Source organism: Callospermophilus lateralis, chromosome 8 (assembly GCF_048772815.1).
Source record: "Callospermophilus lateralis isolate mCalLat2 chromosome 8, mCalLat2.hap1, whole genome shotgun sequence".
Classification (NCBI taxonomy): Eukaryota; Metazoa; Chordata; class Mammalia; order Rodentia; family Sciuridae; genus Callospermophilus; species Callospermophilus lateralis.
This window is the reverse complement of record NC_135312.1, coordinates 25139370-25151663: the sequence shown is the minus strand read 5'-3', so window position 1 is coordinate 25151663 and position 12294 is coordinate 25139370.

Genomic DNA, 12294 nt, shown 5'->3' with positions numbered 1-12294 from the left:
TATATAAAATGCTACTGTAAAGTTGTGTAGATAATGTTTAGAAATACAAAGAAAAGAGACCTACTCAAACTTCATCTGAAAAGAGAGGTCATAAAGAAATACTTTGGAAATTATATACACTTGAAGGTAGAGGCCTGAGTGCCTAGCCAAATAAGATGTGTAAAACATTTAGAAGGAACATAAAATGGGTAAGTAGATAAATGTATGAAAATATAATATGTTTGTACCTGATTTGATGTTTAAAGAAAGCAATTAATGTCAGGCACGGTGGGTGGTGCATGTCTATAATCCCAGCAGCTTGGGAGGTTGAGACAGGAGAATCTCGAGTTCAAAACCAGCCTCAGCAATTGTGAGGCACTAAGCAACTCATTGAGACCCTGTCTCTAAATAAAATATAAAATAGGGTTGGGGAATGTGACTCAGTGATTGAGTACCCCTGAGTCCCTGAGTTCAATTCCTAGTACCAAAATAAAAAAAAAATACTTAATTCATATGTGTTTTTTTTTGTCTTAAGTACAGATATAGTAATACACAAACATCTTAATTATCTCAAAACATAATATAAAGTATATGTGACATATCATATAGGTAAATATTATAAACCATTAATTTCAAGGTTTTCCTAAATTTTCCACAGACAATATTTATTTTCAAGTCAATTAAATAATCTGAAAACACTTGAAAAAGACACAATTCTTTCAAAAGAGTGCTTTCATAATTATAAATAAATCCTAAAGTTATAATTTACTCATTAATAAAAGGATCAGTAAAAGGAAAGAAGAGAAGCAGAAGAGAAGGGAATGACACAAAAAAGAGAGTGAAAGAGGGGACCGGTGGCTACAAGAGGACTTGTAGAATGTCACCTTCTGAGGACATGTTTAATTATAAGATAATGTGCTAACCTAGCCAAAACTGAATTCTAGTCTTTCACCTAAAATGTGTGCCTCCCACAACTGTCCATGACTTAGTTTATATCAAAATTGTTTCTTCAGCTTATAAGACCAAATATCTTGAGGTACTTACAATTTATCCTCTAAATCTTTGGAAATTTTTGTCCATATTAAGGATAGTTGTGTTTGTCCTCATTGCATTGCTGCTATCAATATTGTTGGAATGTACAAAACAGGAGCTGCAGTTGAGTAACCAAAACTGGGCTACTTTATAATTGATGAGTCACACTGAAAACTTGTAGATTATATGTATGTGATACATAGGGAGGAAAACTAAATCAAGTTGATGATAGATAGATAGATAGATAGAAATAAACAATGTAAGAGAAAACACAAACTGTGTATTTCCTGTTATCACTCAGTCCAGAGAAAATTCTACATCTATGCTTACTCAATTGTGGATGGGTTTTTCCCACACCACCAAAAAGTAAAAATCCAAAATGTTTTTCCTATTCTCGCATTATTACAACTTGGCTCTGGAATGTCCCCCCTAGGCTCATGTGTTAAAGACTTGGTTTTAGATATAGCTGTATTCAAATGTGAAGCTTGGGGAAGTTGTTGGATCATGAGTCTTCTCCTCATTAGTGAATTAAGTCAATTAGTTAATTAATTGAAGGTTATTAGGAGCATAACCTATAGGTTGATTTTGTTCAGGAACTCTTCCTCACTTTCTTTCTGTGCTTTCTGTCTGCCCTGAGGTGATCAGCTTTTATACCCCACGCTCCTCTTTATATTTCTTCTATAAAGCCTGATGACCTCTGAATCCATGAACCCAAATAAATCTTTGTTTCTGTAAGCGGAGGTTTTTTGGTATATGTCACAATGATGAGAAGCTAACTAACACATATGAAATCTGACACAGAACATTCCCTGTCTTTCTGGTTGCCAAAATGTGTGACTTTTTCTCTCCACAAACAGCAAATTCTCTAAATGACACCAACTAAATGTGCTATAATTTAGTTCTGATATAATCGACCTGAATAGAGTGTCAAATCCCTCAAGTTCAGGGTTTGGTACTCCACAAGACCTCCCCTCACTTTAGATGACAATCTTAAGTATTAGGTTTTCAGCAATATTTCTGACTAATGGGTATAAATTGAGGCCTTCCTCAACATACACCCTTTGAGTAGAATAAAATTACCTGAAGGGTTTATAGCACTCTTTGAATACTTTATTTATGTGTCCCCTATTTATTATTAATAATATCACAAAGAATATAGTGAACATTCTGATGGGAGAGATACACGGAGCAAGGTATGGAATCATGGAAGCAAAATTTCAAAGCTCTCTCTGCGTGTGCCACCCTGCGCTTACCTTTGTGGGTTCAGTGATTTGAAAGCTCTCTGAACCCTGTTTAGGATTTTTTTAAGGATTCATTGTGTAGGTGTATGATTATATCTTTGGCCACTGGGGATTAACTCAGCCATAAGTCCTTCTGTCTTTCTAGGATATCTAGAACCCCACTCAGAGTTGCTTCCTTTAGAGTGAAAGAGATTTGTTTTTTTTTTTTTTTTTCACCCAGGAAACTCCAAAAGATTTTACCACTCATGATTCTATCACTCAGAAAATTCAAAGACCTTATGAGTTCTGTTAGGATCCAAAGTCAAAGACCAAAAAGAATAGAAATTTCTCCTTACATCACTTTTTATACAGATTTTAGGAGCTTTGTTTCAGGACCTGCGGTCAAACAGAGTGATAGATTGATGGACAATAGATAAATATAGAGATGTCTCAGCTAAATGTAAATGCAACCTTGCATATATTTTACTTTTGCTGACATCACAGAAGTATCATCTCCTAAATAAATTAATTCTACTCTTCTTTGATCTCAAATATCTCTGCTGATTTCTAGAGCATTTATGAGAAACTCTGCTTCAAACTTTTGTATTAGCAAGGCCATCCTTGAACCCAATGGACAAGAAGAAGTACATCTATTTAACCTGAAAACTATTTTCATTTTCATCATTGATACCACACCATTAGAACCTTAAATCATTATTGCTATTTTTCATATTCTTTTCTTTAATCCTCTTAAATAATTATCACCATCATCAAAAAAATATTTGTGCAAATGTATTAGTGCAAATTTCTGCAGTTTCTACATCCTTCACCACATCCTCAGTCATGGATGGATTCTTTTTGTAGTTTTTCATTCCTCCTCAGTACCAAAAAATCTTCTGAGTTTGTTCCAGTAAATTTAGAATGGCCCATGCCCTTAAGGAACTCATCATCTATCAGAGAAGACTCAGTGATAAACAAGCAAACATAAACCATGTTACCCATTGATGTCACCCAAAGGGAAACTGTTGCCTATCTAGGGAGCTGTATGGTTTTCAAGGGTGAGAATGTGATAACTTGCTTTCTTTGGGCTCTCATGGACATGCCAGGCATGTTCAGTTTTCTGGGAAATGGAAGGAGTACAGAGTATTGCCTGGATTATATAGAATGGAAAATCCCACCTAGATCTTATTGAGGAAACTAAATCTGAGTCAAAGGCTGAGAAAACACAAAAGAGAATTACTTAGTAATTACTCAAATTATGCTGATAGTAGAATAATTATTATATGCTAGGGATAGGTCTTATCCTTATAAATCTGTTATGAGTATTAACTAAATTATTTTTAAAAAATATATTTAGATAACATAGTAACCAAAAAGTTAAATCACCTTGCCCAGAAGTGAAATAAATTTGCCCAACATTATTTAGCAAGTAAGTGACAGAAACTTGACCTGAACTCAGGATTCCTGACTAAGGAAATGTTAACCACTCAGTGTTTTATTCCAGAAAGATTTATGGGATTCTGTTAAATCTAATTGTATACATATACATAACACACATATATGCATGGAGACAGAGTATATATATGTGTGTATAGAATATATATATATATGCAGAAACATGTACACATGCATACTATTAGCATACCTCTTAGCTAAAAATATTCTCACACGTATGCTTTCATAAATCACAACCACCATTGAAAATATTAAATAGTATAAGAATATGGAAATAAACCAAGAATTCTAAGTATAAAGACAGTGTTCAAATTTATACCATTTGCAAGATTTGCTTGTATCTTTCTTATTGCAACATCTAAACTTTTCCCATAACTAAATTGATATTTCTATGCAAAAGTGTAATGAAACACAAATCAGTATGGCTACATGCAGCTGGGACTGTTATATTTTATGGATGGTTTTTATGTGTTATGATTGAAGGAACTTGTCAATTTTTCTGTTTTCATCTAAGAGGTGGGAAGAATTTATTTTATCTTGTTTTAATTGAAACCGATTAGATTTTCAAAGCTATTGTGGATAAAATTATAACCACACTGATCCACAATTGAAAAATCAAGTTCACTTGTAATTATCATAGCATAGAATTAAAAGCTTATAATACACAAAGACTCGTTTGATAGCTTCTTTCCAAAGAATTTATTTTGAAGGAAGTTTGATTTTTTCTTTTTACACAATGTCTCCAACTTAAAGGACTTTTAGTAAATGATCTTTCTGAACTATTTAGGAGGTTTTTGTTTATTTTTTGCAGTTCTAGAAATCAAACACAGAACCTCCTGCATGCTAAGTAAGTGCTCTACCACTGAGCTACACTCCCAGCTCTGTTTTTCTAGTGATAAAAGCTAAACTCAAACTGCAAATTTATAATTTTTTAGAGAGGAAAAACAATGGTTTCCACTTTATAAATGACACATTTCCGAAACTTGAATTTCTCTGCATCATCCTGTATTTTCTCAAATTTTAATCCAACTTTTCTTATATTAATTTTATTTTTAAGAAAGCAGAGAGGCCTCCTTTATTCTAACTTGAAAGATTCTCTTGTATCTCCAAATCTATATAATATTTATCTTTCCCAAAATTTCAGAAAATACTTTGTAAATGCATCTTGTTGTCTAGGTAGTGCCCACCTGTCTACCCTCCATCAAGGAGAGTTAGGGAGATGATGTTTTCTAGAAAAGAAAATGGATATGTTCCCAGTAGTACAAATAATGTATGGTGAGCAGAAAATACCCAATACATGCCCAGCACTGCAGTTAGGAAAATTATGACAGTTGTCTAAGACAATGATGAATCACTGCATATTAACTATTGGAAAAGTTTTTTTATGAAGTAATACATCTGCTCCCAAAAAAGACATGCAAATGATGGTATATTAACTCTGTAGGTGTTATTTGATAGTACAGTTCATTCATGATAAGATTTCTAAAATGAATCTTAATCCATGGATGCACACACTCTTTTTTTTAAGTTCAAGGTGTTGTATACATGTGTATTTTACTATGACAGCAATCTAACTGTGTTGGTTCTAAACAAATGTTTTATTTAGAAGAATTTATGAACACTTTTAAAAGCTCTTCCAAAACTGAAATTAGTTATTTTACATAGGTTTTAATTTATATAATATTCCCAATAATAAGAATATATCATTGGTTACTACTATTATTCTATTCAATATTTAATATACAAAATTTGATTGATTTTAACTTGACAATATAATTACTAAAGCAATTCTAAAATTTAAATGAATAAAGCCTACTAATGTACTTGTGACAAATTAATAATAGATTCTATTTTCCTAACATGGTTATTAAAAAATAAAAAAATAACAACTGCTTTCTGACAGATAATAAAAAATCTAGGATTTCTAATAAGTTGGAAAAGTTTTCTAATAACTTTTAAGTATTGTATATATCAGATGTGTGTGTGTATGTGTGTGTGTGTATGTGTGTGTTTAGCTACTCCTAGTTATCATCTATCTACCTTTATAGAAAGAGCACCACAGCTTATTTTCACATATTATATAATTGTATGAGTATCTACATATGCTTAAATAGCTTGAAATTTCAAACAATGGTATTTTTATCCTGAAGTGAACCAAGTTTAGCTTATGACAAGTATAAAATCTACTTGGCTGTAAGATTCTCTATGGGATTAAACTTTATGGCTCTCTATATGTTAATGTTGTCCTCCTTTTTTAAAATGAAAATTGGAGTTGAATAGATAAACCTAGTGCAGTTAGAAAAACAACTTGAATATGTCACTTGTTCTATGTGTGTATACAGCTACCCAGTTAGTTCTTGTTGTAATGAGTGCATCTTTTTCTATTAGAATTTTAATCAATCTACCAAAGGAGAAAATCAGGCAGAAAATATACTAGTTAAATGAATAAGCATTAAGTCTGTAGGTGTGTGTTTCCAAAATATTTTGTTTTCTTAATAAAAGTTTGGGTTATGGAGTCACAGTAAATAACAATGTTTAGAACCTAGGTTTCAGTATTTATATCCTTATAAAGGAAAATACTTTAAAAATAAATGTAATGAATATCAAATATGTAATTTTTGAGTGTTTCTGATAATTTATAAGTGACAATTGTATGTTAACAAAAAAATGGGAATTTTAGTTGCTGATGAGGACCAAAGTTTTAAATTTTCATTCATATACTAGGTTCCTTTGATCAAATAATCTAATCTGAAACTTATCCTTTTCTATGCAGAGCATATTATTTTACAAACTTTCTGAGACTCAATAAGATGATGACTATGAAATTGAAATTTAAAATGGTTCATATATTTTTCAGCTTATTAAATTTACTCAACCTTTAACATAAGTGTTATGGTTTTAAGTTCATAAAATATATTTGAGAAGAAAATAAAACCTTAAAGTGACTTGTTATATCAGAAATCTTCCAATTTTCCTTTATTAAATACTTTTGTTTTGTTAAAATTTTCAAGAAAACCAGGTACTTTTCTAGCCCAGGATTTCTACATTAAGAGATCCTATGGCTGAAGGTTCTCCTGTTTGTTTGCACAGTTTGTTCTTCACCTTCTTTAGTTTCTTGTTCAAAGGTTTTCTTTCCTCAAAAGTGTCTCTTTAAATTACCTTATTTGAAAATGTAGAATGCACTCTCACTTTTTTACCATTGGTTCCTTCTGTTTCTCACCTTCCTGTACCATATAACATTAATTACCATCTGACATACTACACGTACATGTGTTTATTTTATGTGTCCCTCCAATGGAATACAAACTGTAAAAGTGGAAGGATGATTGGCTGTTAATTTGGACACTAGCCTATCAAGATAATCATAAAAACTTTTAAGTATTGTATATATCAGATGTGTGTGTGTGTATGTGTGTGTGTATATGTGTGTGTTTAGCTACTCCTAGCTATCATCTGTCTACCTATTTTCTATCTTCCTATATTGACTTATTTATTGAATGAAATATATATATATATATTTCTCTAAATTTGTCATTTGACAAAGAGTACATGGAACAGAATAACTTGTGTTGGTTCACTACTTCATTTGGATGGTTCACATATTTCTGAATGTATTGTTCGTACCAAACAACACAGTTTAATTTTTTGTCAGAATTATAATCCTACAAATGATAAAAATCATAATGGACAATCCATATAGTACTTAATATGTGTCAGGTACTTTTTAAAGTACTTTAAAAAGAGTCTAGTAGCTAATTTAGTCCTTATAACATTTCTCTAAGATGAGAACTCCATATTAACATCATTTTAATGATAGGAAAACTGAGGTACAAATAGCCCAAAGTCTAACTGCATAGTTTATTATTTCTTTCATCTATATTTGGTGAAATCTGTGCTGGTTTGTCTAATATTACAGTTTTGCAACATCTGACATAAACATATTTTTACTGAATCATTATTATCTGTACATACTCTACAATGTTTCCTTAGACTCTGTATCTTATTTGGAACTCTTGGATATAATACCACTGCTAATTAGAACAACTTTTCTATTTACATTAGTACAAAAAGAATTTTCTAAAGCTTGAAAATATGTATTACAGTTTTGAAAATTACTTCTAACTGAATTTTGAACAAAAAGAGTTATGCTAAACAAGCAATAAAAAGGAAAATTAGTCAGCATTCATTCTAAGGAAATAACACAGATTTCTATTAAGTATTTTCAACTAGATTACAAATGCAGCTATGAGAAAATTAATCATATTCAGAGCATACATTAAAAAACGTAAGCAGAAGAACTTCAAATACATGGAGAGTTATTGATGTGCTGTATGCTTCATAAAGTTTATTCCTCATATCTGTTCTGCTATTAATATAAAAGAATTATACATTAAAAATACAGAGAGGGTTTTAAGATCATTTAAAATCCATTAAAAGCTGAGATATTCTTATAATTAATTTTCCGCTGAGATGAGAATTCAGAACCTTGAAATAACTTGCAGATGGCCATTGTCATAGTGAAGAGAACATTTATGGCATCTTCCAAGAAACATTTTCCTTCTTAGTAAAAATTTAGTGTACAAGTTATGTCTCACAGTCAGGGCTGGTAGGTTGGTTCTTGGAAGGAAGAATGGCTGGCTTCCAAAGTGATTTAATTTCAGTGACATTTGTTGAACTTCAAATTCTTTCCTCTTAGCTTCTTCTTTTTAAATAAAAATACTTACCTTGGAAATAAGGTGTCTGTGAACTCAGGTTGTTTGTTTTGTTTTGTTTTGTTTTACATTCACTACCTTCCTGATTTTCAGAATGGTGATCTATAGCAAAACAATTTACTCTAGAATAACAAATGGAAAGAAATATCAGTTGGTCACAGCACATCTTGATGGACATTATCAAGAGCATAAGTTTTTCACTAGGAAAATGATTATTCATTCCGGGCAAACAAATTATCCCAAAAGTTATAGTCATAAAACAATTTACCTTTACTATCTCACAATTTCTATGAGTCAAAAGGTACACAGCTTCACTTCAGTTTTCACAAGACCCAATGAAATCAACTCCCAGTTTAGTCATATATCATTGGAAGGATTCACTTCTCCCATATTTTTGAACTGAGATCTCATTTCATCAGAAGCTGTTCACTGGAGACCTCCCTCATTTTCTCAACTCGTGGGGCTTTCCCTAAATGCTATACAACATGAGAACTTATTTTACCTGAGTGACATGCGAGAGAGCACAAAGAGAGAGAGATGGTGGAGATGGGGTCTAAAAAGCAGAAGTCACAGTCCTCTATTAGTTATTTGTTGCTGTAACAAATACTTAAGAAAACCAACTTAGAGGAGGAAAATCTTATTTTGTCTCAGGTTTTCAATCTATGGTAAGTGAGCTCCATTCCTGAGGACTTGAGGCAAATAAGAACCTCAGGATAAAAGGATATGGCAGAACAAAACTTCATAGCAGCTGAGAAGGACAGCAGAGAGAGAGAAAGTACCAGGAACAAGATATAGTCCCCAGGGCACCACTAAGGACCCATTTCTTTACCTAGGCCCTACCTCCTAAACTTTCCACCACCTCCCCAAAAGCCATCAAATTATTAATGAATTTATGAAGTCAGAGAGTTAATGATGTAATCACTTCCTCAAAACCCCACCTCTGAGCATTGGTACATTGCGGGGCCAAACTTCCAAGACATATAATGCCTTTTGGGGAACATTCAAGAAGTTATATATATCACATAACAGAAGTTTTATGTATCACATTTCCAGTGTTATTTTTATTAGAAACAAATCATTAAGTTCACAGCAACAAGACAATGCATACCAGGAGAAGAATTTTTTGGAGCCATAAGAAAGGTCACTATGACAATGTCTTATGTGTTTTCTGTCCCAGTGTATATTTTGTGAGAATTTCTTCAATAACAATGTAAAGGTGTCAAATGTATTGTCTCTGACAAAACAATAAATGATAACACATATTGCCAGAAATGACTTTATCACCAAATGTTGCTTTTAGTTCTACTGCCAAGCATACTAGTGGTAAAATTATACACATTCCACTAACTGCTATTTTGGGACCATATTATTTGAAACAGATGATTACTGAAGGTGTTATGATTTTTCTAGCATATTGTTTACTCAATATTTGATAAGTGTCACTGGTTCTTTTTTGGAATAGAATCATGGAAGACAGGTATGAGGTATTTGGCCAGGATTTTGTGATTACATGTGAAATATTTTGACAGGAGCTGTGTATAAACAGAAAGATGTATATATATATATATAAAAAAAACAGAATTTTTTTTCATGTGAGAAGCTTATCTGATAAATAAATCAAGCTCACTTACTTCTTGAAATAACTAGATAATATTAATATATGTTTTAAGTTATGAAATATGTATATTTGATTATGTAAAGCAAGAATATCACTCTGAGGATTGAAGTGGTAATTTCAAATTAATATACAAATGAATTTGGTATTATTTTAAATGAAATATTTTAAACACACATTATTTAAAAACACTTTATTTATCCCTTGCATCATAGTTTTTGTTAATGTTTTTCTAAAATGCATGCATTGTTATCTTCCATGACAGTAAGAAAATAGGAATTAAAGATCCTGAAATTCATTTTTATAACAATGTAGGCAAATTTCATAACTCTATTATCTTCAGTTTCCTGGTCCCTGAGTATGGGTGTTGGGCTCCATGCTGTTCTTGTTAAAGTCATCCCCATATATTTCCTTTCTATGAAACTATGAGAATAAGGTCCTTCAGAGAAATACCTATGCTATTGTTTTATTTTTTAATGGTACATAGTATACTCTTAATAAATATTTTGTGAACAATGTTAGTAAATATTAACATTATTTCAGTAAGCATTTAATTATATTTTTCTAGAAATTTAAATAATTTTGTTCCACACAGGATTTCCAGCACTCAAAGTTGACTTTTTCATTTTGTTTTGCAGAGGATTATATCTAAGTAAAATATTTTAAAACTATGTTCCTTCAACTTGTTTTTACTTAACTTTAGGTCATCTTAACCTAGAAAATACATTTTATTTTTCTGTTAACATTGTTCTCTTATTTAGTGTCTCTTGTTCAATAAAAAAAAAAAAAAAGAAAAGGAACTTAGATTTAGCAAGGTTCTATGCTTTGCTTTAGAAAACTGGTATATATTTTTTTTCCTAAACTGAATTTTCATTGTTGGTACTTAAATAACATTTCTTTAGCATTAAATATATGGTTGATAACAGCAACCAAAAAAGTCTCAAATTCATATTTTTCATACATATTTCTAATCAGTAAAATGACAGATGCATGAAGATGTTCCTACACAAACATATAATAGTATCACACTCATCTCAACCTAATATTAAATATGGATTCTAAAACAAATACACATGCTTTTACATGTTTTAATGCATTTGAGGAATTCTAGCTCACCATCCCAGTATAAATATTTAAATAAAAATTACTGATAAGGCAATGTGGAAAAACATGATTTTTTAAGCATATATTGAGGAATGATATTGAATGTATTAACCAATAAAAAAATCGAAAACAGGGTTGGGGTTGTGGCTCAGGGGTAGAACGCTCACCTAGCATGTGCGAAGCCCTGGTTTCGATCCTCAGCACTACACAAAAATAATAAATAAATAAAACAAAGTATTGCATCCAACTACAACTAAAAAATAAATATTTTTAAAAATTGAAAACATAATTTTAAACATCATTTCAGCTCCAACACAGGAAGAAATAGGAAACTGCCATTTCCATTTTGATAGAATTCCTCGTCAAAACCAAGAAAAGTGTGAAAAATTGTCACAGTCTAGAAAAACCAAAGGAGACTTCACTTCTAAAACTGTGGTGTAAGGATGAAATCCTAAAAGAAAGAAGGCAAAACTTAAGTTAATTGGAATAAATGAGATACTTCAGTAAATAATTTATCCGTATTTATTCATCACTAATCACAAATATCCCAGAGTCATGTAAGATATTAAAAATAATAGAGATGGTGTGAGAGCAATATAAAAACCCTCTGTTAATTTTGCAATATTTCTGTAAATTAAAATTGTTATTAAAGTTTATTTAAAAGATATCAAAACTTATTTACTTCATTTGACTATGAAAGTTATTTTTTTTTGTAATCTGCATTAATTAGTAAATTTTTTTTCCTAAATTTTATCAATCAATTTTTCCTAAAGAAGAATTCTTTGGAAATAGTCAATCAGTAGAAAATCAACTACTTTTCTTTCCTCTATAATAAGCACATCCGGGGAAGTATGCATTTATCCTACAAAATTGCAATCTTATTCTTTAATTTCCCTAGGATAGAATAAAAGTTGAAAAAACAGCCATATACTTATGTGTTTCACCACATCAGCACATTCTTTAGCTTGAATATACAGATATGTCAAGACTCCAAAACATCAAATGATACAAAAGGCAAATAAGCAATCAAGACAAATCCTTCCTCTTAACAAAACAAACCCAAGTGTCACTTTATAGAAATGCCTCAAGACTTCAAGGTCAAAATATGGTGCGTTGAATGGTTAAGTGCTATAAAATATAATCAAATGTGTCAAAAATTGTGTCAAAAATTATGATA